This window comes from Eptesicus fuscus, chromosome 5 (assembly GCF_027574615.1).
Source record: "Eptesicus fuscus isolate TK198812 chromosome 5, DD_ASM_mEF_20220401, whole genome shotgun sequence".
Lineage (NCBI taxonomy): Eukaryota > Metazoa > Chordata > Mammalia > Chiroptera > Vespertilionidae > Eptesicus > Eptesicus fuscus.
This window is the reverse complement of record NC_072477.1, coordinates 75,235,086-75,259,303: the sequence shown is the minus strand read 5'-3', so window position 1 is coordinate 75,259,303 and position 24,218 is coordinate 75,235,086. Positions and strand designations below refer to the sequence as shown.

General features: G+C 43.4%; 1 long non-coding RNA gene across 1 annotated transcript in view; it reads left to right on the top strand.

The window, feature by feature from the left end:
- LOC129149165 (uncharacterized) overlaps window positions 1-24,218 on the top strand; it is a 56,598-nt gene that overhangs the window by 19,935 nt on the left and 12,445 nt on the right. The window contains exon 2 of the long non-coding RNA XR_008556154.1: window positions 11,139-11,206. This is a non-coding gene — a long non-coding RNA (uncharacterized LOC129149165). The remainder of the gene's footprint in view (window positions 1-11,138; window positions 11,207-24,218) is intronic.

Here is a 24,218-nt window from a genome sequence, read left to right as displayed (position 1 = left end):
GCTGTTTGTAAATTTATGAAATGTGGACAACTGGTGCTGTGAGATGACTGATGTTAGGGAGTACACAGATTAATATTAAAAGTGTTATTTCAATGTTAATGAATAATCAATGTAACAAATCTGTGGTTTCATGTGTATTATTGCTTAGAACAAAGCTGTGTGAAACAGTGAGTTGATAAAAAGGAAATAATAATACAGATGGAATGGAGCTATGATGCAGGTTGCCTCATGTCTGGGAAACCGTAAACAGTCAGGCTTACCTGGGTCTACGCCCTAATTGTCAGGTTTCTCAATTTGAGCCATTCCACTTATTTCCCAACAATACTCATTATTGTGATACCTTCAGACGTTGGGGTTTTCCCTTAGATGCCTTTCTGAGGAATATCAGGCATCTTAACTGTTAAGGTATGTTCTTCCAAAGCTAGAATGTTTTCCTGCAAGGGGAATCATCCCTTATTCCATCTCAGTCTCCTACATGCCTCACATACTGCCTTTAGGAGGAATGAGCTTGACTGTCAAAGTGCACGGGCTTTTAAAAAAGACAGATCAGGTTTTGACTCACAGTTCTGCTAGTCAACAGCCATGTGATCTCAGACAAGGAACTTGCCTTTTTTTTTCTACGAGAAAAACAGTAAAATTCTTTACATTGCGTAGACAAGACGGTGGGTCACTCTGGATCCTGAGCATAGGTGAAGAAACTAAAAAGTGTAGAGTGTTACCAACTGGACAGCAATATTGTGAGGCTTAATCCAAAATGTCTTTTATGAAATATCTGTACCAGAGAGGTGGTGGCTTCCTTGTTCATTCCCAACACTCCTTGTATTTATTTTCAGTACTTCATAGGCAAAAAATTGTGAATGATGCTGAGATATTTTAGGCTGTACAGCACCTGTCAAAGCTTCCTTTTAGATTTAATGAGTTTTAGGCCTTTTGTTTTTCTATTAGACCAGAGGTTGGTGAATCTTATTAGGGACTAGTGGCCTGGTATATGAATTCATGCACATTGAAAGAAAATGAATTGGAAGAAATATTTTAATATCGCTATTCGCCCTTTCTCTATAATAAAAATGTCAACCAAATTCATGATCGACAATGACAGATGGAAACATACGTGTGCAATTGGTGCCAGCTAGAGTTTTATATATATTGTGCATGTACGAGTCAACTTAGCCTTTTATAGATATAGAATAAACTTGCTTAATTAGACCTGCTTTCTGATTTAGCTAAACTTTTTCCAGCCCAGTGAAGCACCCCAACTTCTCTTTCAGGTAATTGTCAGCAACACAGCAGTAAATATCAACACAAAGCAGATTATTATTGTAGATCACTCAGGGAGAACAAAGGGTAAAATATTCAACTGCATCAGTGTTTGACTATATTATCCACAGTGAGAAAACCTGAAGTCATTTTCAAGATCCACCATTTCTTACTTCTTTTCAGTTGTATCAAGTTTCTAAACTTTCTAAGTCTCCGTTTTCCAGCTAATGAAAAGAAAATAGGACTCCATGAGTCTCCTATCTACCTACTCCAGCTACTTCTGTGAGAATCAAATGAAATGAGGCATGGGAAAATGCTTCACAGATATTTTGTTACAGTGTAAAATGACTGCACCTGGCTAGAAAGCAAGTCATGTTTCTGGGCTGAAGAAACTCCAAGGAGGCTAGTTGCTAGGGAGAGGAAGCCAGGTGTTGCTAGGTGATGTCATTACTCAGATGAACACGTAGCATATTAGCCTTTTATATATACAGATATAGACTAGAGGCCCAGTGCATGAAATTTGTGCACGGGTTGGGTCCCTAGGCCTGGCTGGTGATGAGGGCTGATAAGGGTCTTCCTTCCCCCAGCTGCCAGCTGCTGGCTGGGGCCTTCCTTTGTTCCGCGTCGCCCCCTGGAGGTCAGCACACATCATAGTGAGTGGTCAAACTACTGGTCGGTCAAATTCCTGAGGGGACAATTTGCATATTAGCCTTTTATTATATAGGATAGTCAAAGACAGGAACTACTTCATTAATGTTGCTGACTGATTGATATTCCATAGTGCATGAACTGATTAGTCAGTCTTTACACCTACACTGTCTCAGAGGCATAATAGTATCCATAGTCTTCTATGCTGATCTTATCTCTCATGCAATTAAAAAACATCTCTGAAGAATAGGGATTTGCATGTTGCTTGCAATATAATAGTTACATGTTTTTCTTGATAGTCTTAAAGTAACAACAGTAAGTATACATACTATATTAGATTTCATCAGAGAAGCTATATCTATCTAAATATCTATCAAAACATTAATTACAAGGAATCGGTTCATGCAGTTATGGAGGCGGACAAGTCCTGAAACCCTCGGTAAACTGGAGACTCAGGAGAGCTCATGGTGAGTGCCAGTCCGAGGCCAGCAGTCTTGAGACCCATGAAGAGCTGATGTTTGAGTCAGAAGGTAGGGAAAAGCCAATGTTCTAGCTTGAAGGCCATTTGGCAGGAGAATTCTCTTTTATTTGGGGGAATGATCATCTTTTTTGCTCTATTCAGGCTTCAACTGATTGGATGAGGCCCACCCACATTAGGGAGAGCATCTTGCTTTACTTGCTTTACTTAATTTACTGACTTAAACACTAACCTCACCCAAAAATACTCTCACAGAAACATGACTAAATATCTGGGCACCTCATGGCCCAATCAAGTTGACACAAAGTTAACCATCACATATACATACATATATAAATATATAATACAATAATTTTATTGCAGGTACTTTAGGCATAATCTTTTTAAAAAATCAGATTTACATAGCAGAAAAGTTAAAAAATGTGGATTGCATTTTCTGTAGACATTCCTTCACACACACACACACACACACACACACACACACACACCTACTCCTTAATCAGGGATTCAGAGAACTACAAAGAGTTTGAGCTGGAAAGAATTTGTGAGGTGCTGGAACTGAATGTGCAAGAGGAAGGAGGATATGTCAAAGTGAGTTCCTCAGGTGAGTAGTTTGAGGAATGAGAAGAGATGGAGAAAGAGAGAGAATGTGATGTACTGAGGGTCTGAGGTTCAGGTAAATCAGGGTAGGTGAGACACAGATGGCTTTCTTTGTCTCTTCATTCCCTCCTCCAGAACAGAAAACATGACTTCTCCTAGACAAGACTGTCTTCTTCTACATCAAGAACTTTGTAAATCTCCCTAATCAACAGCCTAGACTCCTCTGACTCTCAGTAGGGATTAGAGGCACTCTTTGCATATGAAGATCACCCCACCCTGGCAGGGCTGATTCTCCGTGCTCAGCAGCATTAGGCACAGGTGATCACCCTCTCCTTCTTGTTGAGGCTGACGTGGGAATTATGCTTCTTGTGACAGAAAAAGGATGAAAGGCATCCTGAGATCAGTCCTGGTACTCTCAACGCAGATAGTCATGTCAAGCTGCACATTGATCTGCCTCTTCCATGACCTCAGCTTTTGTTCTCAGCCTCCTCCCAAGTTCCTCCTCCTCTTCTCCTGGTGTCTGAATTTAGGAGATTCAATGATTTGTTTGTTTCTCTTCTTGATCTCACACAGTCTCAAGGCTCTAAATGCCATTGATTCTCCAGTTCCCATATTTACATTTTTAGCTCAGCTTTCTCTCCTAAACTTGAGACTTGTACAGTCAACTGTCTACTTGAAATCTTCACTGTAAGTGTAATAGATACTTCAAACTTAATGAGTCCCAAATGGAAAGAATTATCTTCTCCCCTACTCATCCCCAAAACTGCTCCTCCATTAACAGTCCCACCTCAGTTGAATGTAACATTATCCTTTTTGTTCTGAGGTCAACAATGTTGGTGTTCTTGGTTCCTTTCATCCTACTTTCAATATGTCAGTAAAGTCAGCTGTTTTTATGTTCAAACACATCCAGCATCTAGTTGTTTCTCACTGCCTCCATTGCCGCCACCTAGTTTGAGAGAGCAATCCTTGCTACTAGGATTACTATACAAGTCTCTGACCTGGACTCCCTACTTCTACCCTTGACCTCACACACAGCAGCCTGAGTAATTCTTTCAAGATGTATCTCAGATCATGTAATTCTGCTTAGAATCCTCTAGTGCCTCTTCATTGCCCCCTGAGTAAAGGCTAACATCCTTACAAAAGTTCTTATACACTGAAGTGATCTGTCTTCCCACACCTTTACCTTTTGGAACAAATCTGCTATTTATTTGCCCTCTCACTCATGCTTTTCTAATATCTAGCCTCTTTACTGTTCCTGAAAGATACAGATGCAGTATTGCTTTAAGACATTTCCTCCTAGACATATGCAAGGCTAACTACCATACCACATTCACACTTTATCAAGGAGGCTTCCTTTAACTAGCCTATTAGGCCACCTGGTAAAAAACATTCGAACCTGTGAAAAATTTTTGTCAGTTTATTTGAGCCAAACTGTGGACAACTGCCGGGAAGCAAACTCTCAACGTATTGAGATAATGCTTCAGAGAACGGCAGTTTTGCACCTTATTTTATATATTACAATGAAAATAGGAGATACGTATATCTGGGTTACATGAAATCCAATGGTGATAGATTAAGGGGGTGGGAGAAAGCAAAGCAGGGAAACCTTTGGGATTGGATAAAAAAATAAAATGATAGACACAGTTTTTACATAGGTGGGTATAGGATAGTTAACAGTCAACAATTAACTCGGTAACAATGAGGGGATTTATGGTCTCCACAGAGTTGTGTTTTGAGGCGGTCCAGAAAAAGGAAAATTACTTTGACATTCCAATGATATGTTACCGTAGATGCAAAAAGACAATAGACAGGCTTAGTTAAGGTAAAGATTGACCTTTGTCAGGGAAGATGCCAGCCTAGGACATGACTACTTACTGTAAACTGCTTTTAGCTAAAAAGTTTTAATTTCAGACCATCCTTTGTGGTTACTTTAGGTCTCCGAGTTTGCAAGGCTGCCATGCAGGCTTTCCCTGAGCTAGTCAGGTTAGCATGTGGTCGCTTTTTGTCCACACTATTAAAAAATGCTACCCATAGTTTCACCCCATCCCCCTTCCTGCTATATTTTCCCCATAGAGCTTATCACCTTAAAGGTCTATATAATTTACATATTATGTCTATTGTCTGTCTTTAAAAATTATTTGTTGGTTTGTTTTATTCTCTGATGACTCCCACATACCTCTAACAGTCCCTGGCATATAGATACTCAAGAAACGTTTGCCGAGTAAGTCTCCCCAAACCAATCGCCACTACACAAGATCCTGACATGTCAAGGTCACCGATCGATTTGGGCTCCAGGCCAGCCCTTACCAGCTGCTTGTGCCACTGACATCTCCACCTTGGTTTCCAGGAGGCCTACGGGAAGGCTAGTATAGACATCTCCTTCCCTGTATTGAACACCTCTTTATCTGTGAGGAATTTCAGTTCAGTCTTCTAAAGCTACCTCTCCGGAATCCGCACTCCTGGCTGACCCCGCGTAGCTGCCTCCCAGCCTCTGGAGAGGGCCCTTGGTGGCAAAGCGGAGCGGAGCTGGCCCCCTAAGCACCCTCAGTGACCGCATTGTGTAAGTGCTCCTTTCCGCCAGCAGAGGGCAGGAGCTGCCGCGAAATCCAGTGCTGAGCTCGGGCCGCGCTTCCGCCGGGTCTGTTTTCTCCGTCGGTTCCCGGCTCTCGCCGAAACTGCCGCCTTCTTTCTGGGCGGGAATGAGGGAGGAGGCAGGCCCAGAGAGCTGGTGCGCGCGTGCGCGGTGCTGATGGGCTGGGGGGTGTGGGGGGGGCTTGTAGGCGGGGGAGACGTGCTCCTACCTGCGACGCCACTCTCCGGGCTCACGGTCCCACGTGCTCACGGGTGGCTCTAAGGAAACGCGGGGGACGCGCCCCTGGGCACCGAGTGACCGGCCCACCGTGGACTCCTCATTTCCGTGGGGCGGGCCCCGGGCTCCTGGAGCGGGGTCTGGAGGGTCTCCCGCTTCCGTCACAGCCACGGTCCCCGGGCTGGAGGGCACAGCCCAGACCCAGGCCCTGCGGGGAGGGGGGGCGCGCGATTCCAGGCGACCCTCCTCTCGCTCTCCTGGCCGGGAGAGGGCGCCGCGCCGCCCGGGCCATAGAGAGAGGCTCAAACTTTGAAAAAGCCTCCTTTAACCACGGAGGAAAACGGCAGGGGAATAAACGGATAGGCTTTAAATAATGGGCGCCTCCTGAGTGCCGTGAACCCTCATTACGAAGGAGGAGGGAGGAGATGCCTGCAGCACATCATACATCTGCGGTGGGGGCTTGGAGATCAACTCGATGCTGCATCTCCATGGTAGTTCTGTTTCATTTCAGACCTTAGTTGTTTGAGCTTCTATCACCAGGGACCCTTCCTCACTCACTTAAGGGCTTCCGTGAGGTGGTCTCACTTGTTCCTTTACATGAAGGTACGGATGCGCTGTACATGCAGATGGCAGACGTAAATGCGAACACTGAGAGAGCAAGTCCAGTAAGAAGGATGTCTTCTCTGGTCCTTGTCGTGTAGGCCCCACTTCCTTTTCCAGATGCAATAATTATTCAGCTCTTTTTCTACCCTTTTATAGTCTTTGTGTATCTATGTATGTTACATACGTAAGGTTACTGACATGTATGTAGATGCATGTATTTATTTCCTCCTTCCCCCCAAACAGTAACATTTTATACAGTGATGGACATCATTACTTCTTTGCCCCTAACAATGTATTTTTTATAAATACATTTTATTGATATTTTACAGAGAGGAAGGGAGGAGGATAGAGAGAAACATCAGTGAGAGAGAAACATCGATCAGCTGCCTCCTGCACACTCCACACTGGGGATGTGCTCCCAACCAAGGTACCTGCCCTTGACCGGATTCGAACCTGGGACCCTTGAGTCTGCAGGCTGACGCTCTATCCACTGAGCCAAACCGGTTAGGGCCTAACAATGTATTTTGAACATATTCTAAGCCAGTAGCAAGAGTATCTCATTCTATTTAATGGCTGCCTAGTATTCCGTTGTAAGACTATACCATCATATTTTAACCAGTCCCATATTCAGGATATTCTGTTTGTTTCCAAATTAAAAAAAAATATATATATTCATTTCAGAGAGGAAGAAGAGGGAGAGAGAGATAGAAACATCAATGATGAGAGAGAATCATTGATCGGGTGCTACCTGCAGGATCAGGAATTGAGCCCGCAACCTGGGCAAATGCCCTGACCAGGAATCGAATCGTGCCCTCCTGGTTCATAGGTCAACGCTCAACCACTGAGCCACCGCGGCTGGGCTCCCAATTTTTACTAGTATAAACAAGCTGGAATTAATGTACTAGAACTAAGCGGCAACATCAAGCCCCATATATTTATCTCAAGTGTATGTGCCTTTGATAAGTCACTCCATGTACTCGCAGTCTTCCAGGACCTGATGTCCTAAAGCTCTTGCCTGAGTGTGGGGTAGGCGGAACTGTGGGTTGACAACAGAGAACTCTTCCAGATGCACCTGGAGTCACTGGACCTAATGAAGCCTGGGGAAAGTGAACATTTTTGGGTACTCAGTTATTTATTTATTTTGATAATGAGAAGCCAGGAAGTCAGTATCAGTTGGATCAAGCTTTGATATTTTAATACTGGTGAGTGTTAAGAACTTTAAAAAAATATACGATAGACAAACTAAGATGCCAGAATGGACAGCTAACTTATTTTTATATTCACATTGAGCATATTCTAGAGCAACTTGAAAGTCTGTAAAAAGAACTTCTTTACTTAAATGGACTCATACGAGTCGTACAGTTGTCTACAAGGCTGGTATTTTACAGATTACACCGAGGCCCTGATAGGGACAGAATAGCAGGCTTAGGAGAACGTTGAGTGTCTCCCTCAAAGCGGGAGTGCTGTTCTTTACTGTGGGCTGCTTTCTCAGAGGGAGGCAGGATGCACAGTAGGTTTAGGGAAGTTCTATCCATCCAGGTTGCCTCTGATTCTCATCTTGAAGATGTGCATATCATCCAGGCTGAAATAACTGCTTTATCAGGGTTTCCCACCCTAGGTAATAATGTTTCCTGAATAAAATGTATTTTTAGAATGTGAGAGATGAACTAATCTACATTGTAATGGCTCTCTCTACCTGTTATATCCACAAGGATCCTTGTCATTCTCCCTCATGTGGAAACTTTATAAACACAAGTAATAAAATGATTTTTTGTCGTTTAATCTATCTATACATGCATACGTATAGGTAGATAATCACTACACGATACTTTTGAGTACCTGAGTTAAGTGCTTTTACCACAGCACAGACACTTGATGTTCATTGGCTTCCTTTATTTATCTTTAATATGTGTTTCTAAAGGGGTGCTTGCAATGTTATGTAGTATACTAGAGGCCCGGTGCATGAAATTCGTGCACGGAGGGGGTTTGTCCCTCAGCCCAGCCTGTACCCTCTCCAATCTGGGACCACTCGAGGATGTCTGGACTGCTGGCTCACAATCCAGGACTGCTGGCTCCCAACTGCTTGCCTGCCTGCCTTCCTGATTGCCCCTAACCACTTCTGCCTGCTAGCCTGATCACCCCCTAACCACTCCGCTGCCAGCCTGTTTGCCCCCAACTTCCCTCCTCTGCCGGCCTGGTCACCCCTAACTGCCCTCTCCTGCAGGGTTGATCACTTCCAACTGCCCTCCCTGGCAGGCTTGGTCCCTCTCAACTGCCCTCCTTTGCAGGCCTGGTCCTTCTCAACTGCCCTCCCTTGCAGGCCAGGTGCCTCCCAACTGCCCTCTCCTGCTAGCCATCTTGTGGTGGCCATCTTGTGTCCACATGGGGGCAGGATCTTTGACCACATGGGGGCAGCTATATTGTGTGTTGCAGTGATGATCAATCTGCATATTACTCTTATTAGATAGGATAGAGGCCTAGTACGGGGGGGGGGGGGGGAGCTGGTTTGCCCTGAAGGGTGTCCCTGATCAGAGTGGGGTTCTCTTGGGGTGTGGGGCAGCCTGAGCGAGGGGCCTGTGGTGGTTTGCAGGCCGGCCACGCCCCCTGGCAACCCAAGCAGAGGCCCTGGTATCTGGAATTTATTTTCCTTCTACAATTGAAACTTGGTAGCCTGGAGCTAAGCCAAGCCTGGGGCTCCCTCCGTTGCCGGCAGTCATTTCTGTTGGGGTTATAATTGAAACTTTGTAGCCTTAAGCGGAGGCCTGGGCCCAGACACTCCAAATACAGCTGCAAGGAAATATATCCTGCCAATAATGTAAATAAACTTGGGGATAGATTCTCCCTTAATTCAGCCTCTAGATGAGAACATAGCCAGGCCAACACCTTGGCTGCATCCTTATGAGGCCCTGAGCAGAGGACCCAGATAAGCTGTGTCTGGATTCGTGGCCCACAAACACTGTGAGATAATAATTGTATGTTGTTTTTAAGCTGATAACTTTATGGTGATTTATTATTCAGAAATAAAAAATTAATACAATCTTTGTCTCTTCATCTGCTCCAAAAATTTTATTGAGCATCTACAGGTGCCAGGTATGTTCTAGGCCAGTGATGGGCAACCTTTTGAGCTTGGTGTGTCAAACTTCGCCAAAAAACTGAGCATAACTCGGGTAGTGTGTCACTTTGAGGAAAAAACTAACTCCAAGACTCTAGTCGCAAATGTTTCATCCTCAGGAGCAGCAAATGTTTCAGACTCGGCATGCGGCTGCGTGTCATCAGAAATGGCTACGTGCGTCAGTGCTGACACGCGGGTCATAGGTTCGCCATCACTGTTCTAGGCACATGTGACAAAGCAATGAGGCTGAGGCATTTTACCCACATAGAGGGTGTCAGACAAAATCTTCAACCATTTCCCTTTTCATTTAAAATGAAAATGGGTCAGCCTGACAACGGCCCTCGTGCAGGGTTGCTGTCGATGGTGGCCTGGAGCTGGGGGTTGGGGGACGGGGGGGTGGGGGGGGGGGGGGGTTGGGGGGGGATCTGGGGAGCTGAGTGCCCCAGTCTCACACTCCTAGGGGTACAGATACTTCATGTACCTGTGGGTGGGTGGGGTAGCCGGGCCCAGCTGATCAAGACCTACACCCAGAGGCACGCCCACCTGGGGGCTGCCTCGCGCCCCCTCCCCTGCCCCTCCCTCCACGCTTCCCCACCCCACCCCATCCCACCCGCCTGGTGCTCGTGCCTGGCTTCACTGGGTGCGGAGAGTGAAGGCGGCGGAGGTGATGGTGGTGGGCAGGGTGGGTCTGCTTGTGACCTCCCGCCTCAGCTTGCGGTTGATGCCTTCCACCAGGCCGCCTTTGGCCGTCACCAGGTGAAACAGCGCTTACAGGTCCAGCACCTGCTTTGCTGTGATGGGCACGTGGTTCACTGGCGTCCCTGGTGGGGGGTGAGCAAAGAGTCAGGCCACGAAGATAAGACCCTGCCTACGGGCATCCTGGGGGACTGAAGGAGTAAGCTGCTCAGACCAGAACAGGATACAGGGCGGGACATTGAGAAAGGAAAGGAAGGAGGAGAGGTGGGAGGGTAGTGGTAACGATCCCCCCCACTCCCCCCAAAAAATACCCCGAAAATGTCTCAACAGGTAGGTCAGTTGTGTGCACTCAGGTACCGATTGGGTCAAGGCATCACAGGCCTATCCTAAGTTATAGGTACTTGATGAGAAATCTTTGTAACTGTATTATCTGGGCTCCAAGGTAAATGGTACCTCCACTTCCTCTCACCTTGGAGTAGCCCCAATAACAAGAATTACCAATTCCACCACAGCCTTCTGAGGTCAGGGTCAGAAAAACTAGGCCTCAAATGTCAGGCTGGGACAGGTTATGTCAGAACGACCTGAAGAAAGATCTGGAAGCGCTGAATCCCGAGCTCTGCATCCAGACATTCCGTGTCAGTATATCTGGAGTGGAGCCCAAGAATCCATAGTATGAAAAGCTTCCCAGGTGATTGTAATAGAAAATATTTAGTCATAGTTTTGCACAAGCATGTGGGCAGAAAGGGCTGCTCATGGGTTTGTTTATACTGTTTGATCATGTAACTTGTTGTGAAACAAGGTTGGCTATTGGTCCTAAGGGACTGTTTTGAAATATTCCAATGAGACAGACTGAGTGACCTGAGTGTGGGCTCTGTATCACCACTCACCCATGGCTTCTTTTGACGATAATGTTTGCCCTCTTGCCTTTCTATTAGGCTAGAGCAGTTTAAAGAAAGAAGAAAAGGGCTTCCTGTTCCAGGAATATCTGATACATTTGTGCTTGGTGAGTGACTGATCTTTCCAGGTTTTCCACAAGTCCACTATCTCTTATTTCTAGGTATTCCCGAAATAACACCTTAAGCTTTTGTGCTATTTTGTTTTGTCTCACCCAATGCAAAGTTAGTTCTGAGGGTGAGACCAAACTAGCCTCCCTACTGTAAATACATTTAAATTTTACTGAGGAGTTTTTTTTTTAATTTTCATTTATTTATTTTATATTTATTTTTTTTCTGTGGAGTCTTAAAGTAATAAACGGTGTATATGAAATTGTTTCATTATCAAATTCATGGATCTTATAAGAAAAAGCCAATTTAAATAATTGAACAATTTACAAACATGTACTTAAAATACTACACATTTACACATCTGCAATAACATAGGCAACTACACACAGAAAATTATTCCTCCCTTACAGACTCAAGGAACTTCCAAGTATCTAGGCTGGAAGACTATTAATACAAGCCATTATTTATAGAGAAAGAACAGCATGTTGGAATGATCTTCCAAAATTCTGTAACCAAGTAGTGAAAAATCTGGACTAAATCTTACAGCTCCTTGTTCTGAGAATTCTATTTCTTTAGTTGAGGTCACATCATAGCCCAATACCACAATCATAAATGTAGACATACACTGTTAAATCTTGCCTAATAATAGACAAATGTAAATTGACCATACCTCAGCTACACCCACAGCCAATCAGGAGTGAGCATGCAAATTAACACAACAAAGATGGTGGGTTAATTTGCATATGCAGGCTTGGAGCGGCCAGGAGGGGTGGGATGCCTGACCTGAGGGGGAAGAGGGGCAGTGGAGGGAGCTACAGGAGCGGCGCTCCACCAGGAACAAGGACTTGCAGGCTTCTGTGTGGCCGGGAGAAAAGCCAGGGGAAGAAAGGCCTATTCTTGCATGAATATTGTGCAACAGGCCTCTAGTCCTATTTAATAAAAGAGTAATATGCAAATTGAGTGTACCTCTGCTACACCCACAAGCCATGCCCACCAGCCAATCAGGAGCGAATATGCAAATAAACCCAATCAAGATGGCTGCGGCCACAGAGAGCAGGAGGCAGGCTTGGGTTTTCCCGGCAATGGAGGAAGCCAAACTTTCCACCTGCTCTTGCCGGCCTAGGCCTCCACTCAAAGCTACAAAGTTTCAATTATAGAAGATAAATAAATCCAAACAGAAATGGCGGCAGCCACTGAGCTGAAAAGAACAGGAGGCTAGGCTTGCCCCCAGCAATGAAGGAAGCCAAGCTTCTGAAGCCTTGGCCTGCCTTGGCCTCTGCTCCAGGATACAAAGTTTCAATTATAGAAGATACATAAATCCCAACAGAAATGGCCCCCACCATGGAGTTAGCAGAAGGCTTGGCTCCACTCCAGGCTACAGAGTTTCAATTGTAGAAGATAAATAAACCCCAGATACCAGGGCCTCCACTTGGGTTGCTGGGGGGTGTGGCCGGCCTGCAAACCACCACAAGCCCCTCGCCAAGGCCACCCCACACCCCAAGGAAACCTCCAACATGATCCAGGACACCCTTCAGGGCAAACCAGCCGGCCCCCACCCATGCACCAGGCCTCTATTCTATCTAATAAAAGAGTAATATGCAGATTGACCATCATTCCAACACACAAGATGGCTGCTCCCATGTGGTCAAAGATCCTGCCCCCATATGGACACAAGATGGCCACCACAAGATGGCCAGCAGGAGAGGGCAGTTGGGAGGGACCAGGCCTGCAAGGGAGGGCAGTTGGGGGTGATCAAGTCTGTAGGGGAGGGCAGATAGGGGTGACCAGGCCGGCAGAGGAGGGAAGTTGGGGGTGACCGGGCTTGCAGGGAAGGGCAGTTGGGGGCAAACAGGTTGGCAGGGGAGCAGTTAGGCATCAATCAGGCTGGCAGGGGCATGGTTTGGGGGTGTTCAGGCTGGCAGGAAGAAGCGGTCAGGGCAATCAGGAAGGCAGGCAGGCAAGCAATTGGGAGCCAGCAATCCTGGATTGTGAGAGGGATGTCCGACTGCCTGTTTAGGCCTGATCCCGGTAGGATCGGTCCTAAACAGGCAGTCGGACATCCCTTGAGGGGTCCCAGATTGGAGAGTGTGCAGGCTGGGCTGAGGGGCACCCCTCCTCCATGCACGAATTTCATGCACTGGGCCTCTAGTAATATCATAAAAGGATTCCTTGTATGCAGTTTGTCCAAGGAAATCATGTGTGTTCATTATGGCTCAGACTTGTATGGGGTCTTTCCACAATGTCTGTGCTCCAGGACAAGAGAGGGAGATAAGAGACTCAGGCTTCGCTTCTGCTGTGAGTATCCATAACTAAGGGAATGGCCCCTTCAAACATGACCTGTTTGGGATTCTCAGTCATTGTTAGTTTCCCTGAAGTAGTAGGACTGTCCTCAATTTATCTTTGCATTCCCAAAGCCTCACTGCTCTGAGGTTGTTATAGGAGCTTGATGTTTATTGAAGTGATGGTATCTGGTCTGTAGCTGTCTTCTTGAGTCTCAATATACACTCCCTCCCTCCATTTGGTCCACCAGTGAGACCAATGAGAAACAAGATCAAGGTACAGAGATGAGAAACTTGGACAGGCATTCAATGTAGGACCTTGTGCACCAGGAAATATATATAACGATGGGCTATTCTCCTGGAGGAATTTAAAATATTCTTTTGGGTCAAAGTTATAAAAAGTGACTTAAGATTTTACTCAGTTAAACTCTAAATATTCATACTTTCAACTGTGGAGCTTTAAGTAATGATGTAAACATGAGTATAGAGAACACACCTACACAGAATAAGATATATGTATTAGTCAATCCACCTCTTCCTTCCAGCAAGAGAAAAGGAGAAAGTTCTTTGTCAAGGAATAAAAGGAAGTTCATGGTAGAGTTGAGAAGCACTTACAGAGAACAAGAGGATCAGACAGGAGAACAGTCACTAAAGTAGAGTGTGGACCTTCTTTCTCTAGGGATATTTGGTCTTTTTTCCCTCTTAAATTTCCACCATTCTTTTAAAAAATATATTTTTATTGATTATCTATTGATTTCAGAGAGGAAGGGAGAGGGAGAGAGAGAGATAGAAACATCAATGAGAAAGAATCATTGATTGGCTGCCTCCTGCATGCCCCATACTAGTGATTAAGCCTGAAACCTGGGCATGTGCCCTGGCTGGAAATCAAACTGTAACCTCCTGGTTTGTAGGTTGATGCTCAACCACTGAGTTACACAGGCCAGGTCTCCACCATTATTTAGAGGATGTTGGGACTCTTGATCTGTTAGGACCTTTCATAACCATTTTTGAATTGTTCTTAGTCAAATGCAATATGATCAAAATGGAATGCACAGGTATAGACAGAAAATTAATATATTTTAGGAATGTATATGATGTTATAAGGATTAAGTGAGGGTCAGGATCCTTTAGAGAAATCAGAAAGAGATAGAATTTAGATCTGAATCCATCAGAAGTTACATCCCAGGGAAGGGGTGAGGAAATACAGGTTGTCACCCCAAAATGTATGCATACTTTGAATAATTATTAATTCCAATAGGAATTACAAAGAAACATCAATTGAGCTATCAAAAATGGATGAGTATACATTTTTGGGAGACACCCTATATTCATTTTTAGCACAGCAGCCAAATTAATCTCAGGTTATTTCAATCTATTATTTAAACATTTCATTTGATTCTCAATGAAAAAACCCTTTTACCCAGGTCTCCTCGGCCCTGAAGGGTCTGAATCTCATCAAATCCATCATGTTCATGGTTATTAATGCTCTAGTCCTATTAGACTAGACTTTTATTTTTCCAACATGCTAAGTCTGTGTCTATCTTAGGAATTTTGAATGTGCTCTTTTCTCTGCTGGGGTGATTTTCCTCCTGGTCACTGCATGACCAGCTGCTTCTCATCTTGCTCAGATTTTGTTGCCTTTTACAGGACTCGCCTGCCTACTCTCAGCTGTCACTTCCATGACACATCCAAACTGTTTCTATCACATTGCTCTGTCATATTTTTTTCCTGACACTTATCATGAGGAAAAATAACCTTAGATGTTTACTACTTAGTCCCAGGATAATGTGGCACCATGAGAGAAGAAACCTGTCTTTGTTTGCTTTGCATTATTAGTATCTATAATAGTGTCTGGAACACAAAACATGTTCAACAGATATATCCTGATGAAAGAAGAAATGACTGGGAGAAGGAATGAATACAGAGTGGAGGGAGCTTGGGGCAGGTGGGTAATTGATCACCCCTCTTCTGAGGTGTGGAAGATGCTGGTCCTAGACTGGGAAAGTCATATGAATTGGTGACTGAAGTGACCATGTCCTTCACAGGATAGTGATTCCATCTTTGCTGTGTTCAGTCTCCTCCTTCTGCTGTATGTGACTCTATGAAGAATGAATACAGTTGTGCCATGACTTATTTTACCTAAAGTCAATAGATTCTGTTGAGCATGGCAACTTCCCAAACCCAGGGCCCCTGTGTAATACCTTCAGTCAACAACACACGTGGAAGTGCAAACCCACCAAAGGCTTCTCTGGGAAAGCGCTCAAATGCAGCTGCTGACTGTAGTACCAATAAGAGCAAGATGTAAGTCGTTGTGGAATAGTGCTTGGAATGGGAACCATCTCTGAGGGCCTTGAAAAGGGAGTTTAGGACTCCCAGTGGCAAGAACAGAAGTGCGGATTTGATGATCTGCCACCTCTGCTCTAGCCTAAGTCAGACACTCCAAAAAGACACCCCCATCCCCCATCATACAATCACATGAATGCTGCTGCTGACCACAGTTCTTAAGGAATTTCCCTTACTGCTCCTCATTCATTCCTGAGTGCAGCCCTGTGAAGGTAGCGGGGGAGGGGATCTCATTATCCAGCCCTTCTCTCTGTGGCTCTACAACCCCCTAATCCTGGAGCCAGTGCCCCTTCCTGACCTGAGTGTGAAGAAGCCACTGATTCCCCCGTGGGAGCAGCACTGGAGGCTAAAATGGGCAAGAGCATCCTCACCCTGAGACATCCCAATGGTGGGCTCCCTCCCTGCCCTTCCACCACCATGGACCTGCTTCTCCCTTTTCCAGGACATAGAAATTGCCAGGGAGAACTTCCCCTCTTCTCTCAGCAGCACTAGAACCTGTGAATGTGCTACCTGAACAGGTGATCTCATTCCACATGGCACCCAGGATCAGCCCTAGTGTAACCAGTAATACCTGTAGAACTGATGCACTCTTTTACAGAAAACTATCTCTGTAGTTAAAAAAATTTGTCATCTCATCACATAAGGTATTTTATCTCTGTTTAGGATTACAACAAAAAAGTTTGCATTTCTCATATAATTTATTACTCATTAATCAGACAGAATCAAAGGCCTTTGCTTCCTAGTTACTCAACTGGGCCCATTTACCTGTTGGGATGGAAATACCCAGATCAGTTGAAGCTTCGGGTTTTCAATGTGAGGCAGAGAGGGAGGACATTCTGAGTCACTTCATTTTACAAGGAGCCTCTTACACTCATGCCTCTCTATGTGCCTCAGATCTCATTGGAGAGGAAGGGAAACATTCTCTTTTTTTTTTTTTTTTTTTTTTTTTTTTTTTTTTTTAAATATTTTTATTGAGGTATTATATGTGTACATATCTTACTATTACCCCCCCACCCCACACCCACACATGCCCTCCCCCCCCAGAGTTTTGCGTCCATTGTTTATGCTTATATGCATGCATACAAGTCCTTCGTTTGATTTCATAACTCCCCCACCTTTCCCAAACTTTCCCCCTGTACTTTGAAAGTCTGTTTGATGCTTTACTGTCTCTGTATCTATCTTTTTGTTCACCACTTTATAATGTTCTTTACTATCCCTAAATGAGTGAGATCATGTGGTATTTTTCTTTCATTGACTGGCTTATTTCACTTAGCATAATGTTCTCCAATTCCATCCAGGTTGCTGCAAATGATGAGAATTCCTTCTTTTTTATGGCAGCGTAGTATTCCATTGTGTAGATGTACCACAGTTTTCCGATCCACTCATCTGCTGACGGGCACCTAGGCTGTTTCCAAATCTTAGCTATTGTAAATTGTGCTGCTATGAACATAGGGGTGCATATATCCTTTCTGATTGGTTTTTCTAGTTTCTTCGGATATATTCCCAGGAGTGGGATTACTGGGTCAAATGGGAGTTCCATTTTCAGTTTTTTGAGGAAACTCCATACTGTTCTCCACAGTGGCTGCACCAGTCTGCATTCCCACCAGCAGTGCACGAGGGTTCCTTTTTCTCCGCATCCTCGCCAACACTTGTTGTTTGTTGATTTGTTGATGATAGCCATTCTGACAGGTGTGAGATGGTACCTCATTGTTGTTTTGATTTGCATCTCTCGGATAATAAGTGACTTTGAACATGTTTTCATGTGTCTCTTGGCCTTCCTTCTGTCTTCTTTTGAAAATATTCTGTTTAGGTCTGTTGCCCATTTTTTTATTGGATCATTTATCTTCCTCTTATTGAGTTGCATAAGCTGCCTGTAGATGTTGGAGATTAAACCTTTATCAGTGATAGCATTTGCAAATATGTTTTCCCATGCAGTGGGCTTTCTTGTTGTTTTGTTGATGGTTTCTTTTGCTGTAAAAAAGCTTTTTATTTTGATGTAGTCCCATTTGTTAATTTTCTCTTTAGCTTCCATTGCCCTAGGGGCAGTGTCAGTGAAGAAGTTCTTGTGGCATATGTCTGAGATTTTGTTGCCTGTGGATTCCTCTAGTATTTTTATGGTTTCCCGTCTTATGTTTAAGTCCTGTATCCATTTTGAGTTTATTTTTGTGTATGGTGTAAGTTGGTGATCTAGTTTCATTTTTTTGCATGTATCTGTCCAGTTTTCCCAACACCATTTATTGAAGAGACTGTCTTGACTCCATTGTATGTTCATGCCTCCTTTGTCAAATATTAATTGAGCATAGTGGTTTGGGTCGATATCTGGGTTCTCTATTCTGTTCCATTGATCAATATGTCTGTTCTTGTGCCAGTACCAGGCTGTTTTGAGAACAGTGGCTTTGTAATACAGCTTGAAATCTGGTATTGAGATCCCACCTACTTTATTCTTCTTTCTGAGGATTGCTGAGGCTAGTCGGGGTCTTTTTTTATTCCAGATGAATTTTTGGAGAGTTCTTTCTAGGTCTGTGAAATATGCTGTTGGTATTTTGATGGGGAGTGCATTGAATCTGTAGATTGCTTTGGGTAGTATGGACATTTTAATGATGTTGATTCTACCAATCCAGGAACATGGTATGTTCTTCCATCTGTTTACGTCTTCCTCTATCTCTTTTTTCAGTGTCCTGTAGTTTTCTGCGTATAGGTCTTTTACCTCCTTAGTTAAGTTTATTCCTAGGTATCTTAATTTTTTTGGTGCGATGGTAAATGGGATTGCTTTTTTAGTCTCTCTTTCTGTAAGTTCATTATTGGTGTATAGAAAAGCCATAGATTTCTTGGCGTTAATTTTGTATCCCGCTACATTGCCGAATTCATTTATTAAGTCTATTAGTTTTTTGATGGAATCTTTTGGGTTTTTTATGTACAATATCATGTCATCTGCAAATAAGGACAGCTTCACTTCTTCTTTTCCAATTTGGATGCCTCTTATTTCTTCTTCTTGCCTAATTGCGATAGCTAATACTTCCAGTACTATGTCAAATAGAAGTGGTGAGAGTGGGCATCCCTGTCTTGTTCCTGTTCTTAGGGGAAATGGTTTTAGTTTTTGCCCATTGAGTATGATGTTTGCTGTGGGTTTATCATAAATAGCTTTTATTATGTTGAGGTATGAGCCTTCTATTCCCACCTTGTTGAGAGTTTTTATCAAGAAAGGGTGTTGGATTTTGTCAAATGCTTTTTCTGCATCTATTGATATGACTATGTGATTTTTATCTCTCAATTTGTTTATGTGATGTATCACGTTTATTGATTTGCGGATATTGTACCATCCTTGCATTCCTGGAATAAATCCTACTTGGTCATGGTGTATGATCTTTCTGATGTACTGCTGGAGCCGATTTGCTAGAATTTTGTTGAGGATTTTGGCATCAATGTTCATGAGGGATATTGGCCTGTAATTCTCTTTCATTGAGTTGTCTTTATCTGGTTTTGGTATTAGGGTGATGCTGGCTTCATAGAAGGAGCCTGGAAGTGTTCCTTCCTCTTGAATTTTTTGGAATAGTCTGAGGAGGATAGGTTTTAGTTCTTCCTTGAAAGTTTGATAAAACTCTCCTGTGAAGCCATCTGGCCCCGGGCTTTTGTTTGCCGGAAGCTTTTTGATGACTGCTTCAATTTCTTCCATAGTTACTGGCATGTTGAGCTGTTTAGAATCTTCCTGATTGAGTTTTGGAAGGTTGTATTTTTCTAGGAATATGTCGATTTCCTCTAGGTTGTCCAGTTTGTTGGAATAGAGTTGTTCGTAGTATTTTGTAACAATCCTTTGTATTTCGTCGGGGTCTGTTGTTATTTCACCTCTTTCATTTCTGATTTTGTTTATTTGGGTCCTCTCTCTTTGCTTCTTGGTGAGCCTGGCTAGAGGTCCATCAATCTTGTTTATCCTTTCAAAGAACCAGCTCTTGGTTTTGTTGATCTTTTGTATTGTTTCTTTGGTCTCTATGTCGTTTATCTCCGCTCTGATCTTTATTATTTCTTTCCTTCTGCTTACACTGGGCTTATCTTGTTGCTCTCTCTCTAACTCTTTGAGTTGTTGGGTTAGGTAATTTATTACCATTGTTTCTTGTTTTTTGAAGTAGGCTTGTAGAGCTATGAACTTCCCTCTCAGGACTGCTTTCATTGTGTCCCATAGATTTTGGATTGTTGTGTTTTCATTGTCGTTTGTTGCCATGATGTTTTTTATTTCTTCCTTGATGTCTTTGGTAACCCAGTCATGGTTTAATAACATGCTGTTTAGTCTCCAAGTGTTTGATTTCTTTGGGTTGTTTTTATTGTAGTTGATTTCCAGTTTTATGCCACTGTGATCTGAGAAGATACTTGATATGATTTCTATCTTCTTGAATTTGGAGAGACTTTGCCTATGTCCTAACATATGGTCTATCTTTGAAAATGACCCATGTGCACTTGAGAAGAATGTATATTCTGTGGCTTTGGGGTGAAATGTTCTGAAGATGTCGATTAATTCCATCTGTTCTAGTGAGTCATTTAGGATTGATGTTTCTTTGCTGATTTTTTGTTTAGAGGATTTGTCCAATGGTGATAGTGGGGTATTGAAGTCTCCTACTATTATTGTATTACTGTCAATCTCTCCTTTGATATCTTCCAGGAGTTTTTTAATGTATCTTGGTGCTCCTGTATTGGGTGCATATATGTTTACCAGAGTTATTTCTTCTTGTTGGATTTCTCCCTTTAGTATTATGAAGTGGCCTTCATTATCTCTTGTTATGTCCTTCACTTTGAGATCTAATTTGTCAGATATAAGTATTGCAACCCCAGCTTTTTTTTCATTTCCATTTGCCTGGAAAACCTTTTTCCATCCCTTTACTCTCAGTCTGTATGCATCCTTTTTTTTGAGGTGGGTTTCCTGTAGACAGCAGATATCTGGGTTTTGTTTTCTTATCCAGTCTGTTACCCTGTGTCTTTTGATTGGGGCATTCAATCCATTTACATTTAAAGTTATTATTGATAGGTACTTATTTGACGCCATTTTTATTCTATACCCCTGTGTACCTTCTTTGCTTCCTATTTCTTTCTTTTTTTTACAGCAGACCCTTTAGCATTTCTTTCATTGCTGGTTTGGTGGTGATAAACTCCCTTAGTCCTTTTTTGTCTCTGAAGCTCCTGATTTCACCTTCAATTTTGATTGATAGCCTTGCTGGGTACAGTATTCTTGGATTTAGACCCTTCCTTTGCATGACTTGGTATATTTCATTCCATTCCCTTCTGGCCTGATGAGTTTCTGTTGAGAAATCAGTTGCTAGTCTGATGGGGGTTCCTTTGTATGTAACTGTCTGTCTCTCTCTGGCCGCTTGTAAGATTCTTACTTTGTCGTTGGTGTTTGCCAACTTAACTATAATGTGCCTTGGCGTCGGTCTTTTGGGGTTCATTTTGCTTGGAACTCTGTGAGCTTCTTGGATTTGTGTGGGTTTTTTCTTCCCTATATCAGGGAAGTTTTCTGTTATTATTTCTTCAAACAGGTTTTCTATTCCTTGCTCAGTTTCCTTTCCTTCTGGCACCCCTATTATCCTGATGTTGTTTTGTTTTGTATTGTCCCGAAGTTCCCTTACGCTCTCCTCAATCTTTCTAATTTTTGTTTCTAGAAGCTGTTGTAATTGGGTATTTTTTTCCATCTTGTCTTCTAGCTCACTTATGCGGTCCTCTGCTTCATCTAGTCTACTCTTGATGCTTTCTATTGAGTTCTTTACAGCAGCGATATCACTTTTCATTTCTTCTTGGTTCTTCTTCATTTCTTCTTGGTTCTTACTCATATTGTCGAATTTGTCTTCCATCCTTTTCAGCCACTTTATGACCATTTCTCTGAATTCTTTCTCTGATAGGTTGTTTGCCTCTAAATCGTTTACTTCCTTTTCTGGTGATGCCTGCTTCTCTTTCCTGTGGGGGCTGTTTCTTTGTCTCCCCATGGTCTCTCTTCTCCGGATGTCTGGTTATATAGATTTCTCTCTCTGGCGTTGATTTAAAGGTATAAAATACAACACAACCAGGCACAACAGACAAGGCACTGAACAGAATTGTATTCACGATATTAATAACCTCCAATAGAGGTAACCACCAGAGAAAGACAAATTAGGGAATAGGAGTGGAAGAGGGAGAGTAAAAAGAAAGAACAACAACGAAGAAAAAAACAACAACAAAGAGTGTGAATCTGAACTTGGGAAAAGAGCAGAAAGAAAGAAAAGAAATAACAGAAAAGAAAAAGAAAAGAAAAAAAAAGTAAGAGAGACAAGAATGATACTAAGAGAGAAAAGGGGAACAAACTATATATATGGGGAGTAAACTCCACTAGAACAACCACTATTCCCAGCAAATTCCAGCAACACGAGCCTGGAGATTAATACAAACTGCATCAGCAGCTAATATCAAGTGAGGCAAGGGAAAACAAAAGTAAAAAACAAACAAAAACAAAGCAAACAAAAGAACCAACCAAACCAACAAAAAGAATAATCTAAACAATCTCATAAAAAAGCATAAAAATTCAATCTAATCAACATTCAAGCAAACAACAACAAAAGGCCCGAGAGAAAAATAATTTTTTAAAGGTAGCGTAGAGAGAGGTTTGTATGGATTTGGAGCAGGGGGTTGGGAATTAGATATATAAGTAGGGTGAAGTTTTAGCAGGGAGTAAACTGAAAAAGTAGGGAAAATCTAAAGCCAGAAAGGGTTAAGATAAACTGGGAGCAAAAGGGGAAAGGTTAGGAGAGTGATGGCATAATGTTAGCTTTGAGATAGGGTAAAGCGATTGTAAGGGAAAGATGCAAATCGAATGTAGGACACTAATCCAAAAATAAAAGAAAGAGAAAATCAAATGACATTAAAAAAAAAAAAAAAAAAAAAAAGTAAAATAATAGTAATAATAGTGCTGATTGAAAATAAAAATGTAATAATTAAAAAGGTGAAAATCAAGTGAGGAAAAAGAAAAAAATATTAGTTTCTTAAGTAAAAGATGCAAAAAATGAAAATAAAAAATATGAGAATAAAAAATTTAAAAAATTGAAAAAAGAATTGAAAATTAAAAAATAGGAAGACTAAAATGTGCAGTAGCGGCTGTCATTCACTTCCTCTATTATTCTGTTTGGTACGCCTTTTTCCCAGTCTGGGCGGTATTTCAGTTCAGCTTCATTCCAGGGCTCCTCAGTGTTGGAAGCCAGTCCTGCTTTTTAAGCCAGCCCTATCTTAATTTCTCGTATTTATTTTTGATTACACCAGAGACAATTAGCGTTTCAGCCCCTGGGTGGCAGTGTTTCTGAATTGACTTCCGGGCCTCTCTAGCTCTTTTTTCTTTTTTTTTTTCCCCTTCTATGGCACTCACTACCGGTTTGTGGAGATGTGCGCCTCAGAGCTGCCTCTCTGATGGTCACACGCAGCTCTGGCCCCAGGTTCCGAAAAAACACCTTCCCCCTGCAGTCTTTCAGGGTTTCCACCTGGGTTTACCTCTGTATTGGGCTTAGCAATCAGAGTCGGAAAGAGCCCAGGTGTGCGGACCGTGGGTCTGTGCGCCAGACTAAGGAGCCTGCACTCCTTTGAAAATTCTTAGTCTGACCCTCCTCGTCAGATTAAAATGAGTTGCTTTCAAGAGGTCACTTCTGTTAGCAGCTCAGAAGACCCCCCTCCTCATTCACGGATCACGGCAGTTCCAACTGCCGCTGATTTTTCTAGGCACAGACCTCCCGGCTCCTGCCGGTCCTGCGGCTGCCGCGCTTCCCTCACCCAGCGCTTCCCTCACCCACCGCGGGGATTAGAAACCGCAGCTTATTTCAGACAAAATCTGACCTTTCCGTGGTGCAGTGAAGAGTTTCTTTGAATCCAAATGTTTGCGCTGATAGGGGACCGGTGGTCTGGTGCTCCCAGCAGTTCAGTGTTAGCAGTTGTTGCGGAAAGTCAGGTTTCCACTAAAATCCTCCTTTCCTTGCAAGATGGCGAGGCGCCCGGCGAGCCCGCAGCTCCAGGAGGGGACCCAGCCCCTGTGGGTGCTGCGCGGTCAGAGGAACACTGCCCAGCACTCCCCCGCCTTCTCCTGGAGTTTAGCTGTCCCTTGGCTTGCCCACATACACTCCCTCTGCGAGCCTCTGCTGCTCCGACTCTCCGCCCCAGGAACAGACTCCAAACCCGACTCTATTCCGTCGCCATTTTCCTCTTCCTCCCAACTATCGGGAAACATTCTCTTGATCAGATGTGTCTACATGACAGCAGAGGGGCACAAACAGACACAGAGACTGGTAGGTCATTCTGCAAAGGAGTTTATTGCCGGTGCACAGGAGCTTCAGGCAGCAGAGCTTAAAGGGGTTGTGGGCTGGTGGTGAGGACTGGTGCTGATATCCAGGGTGGA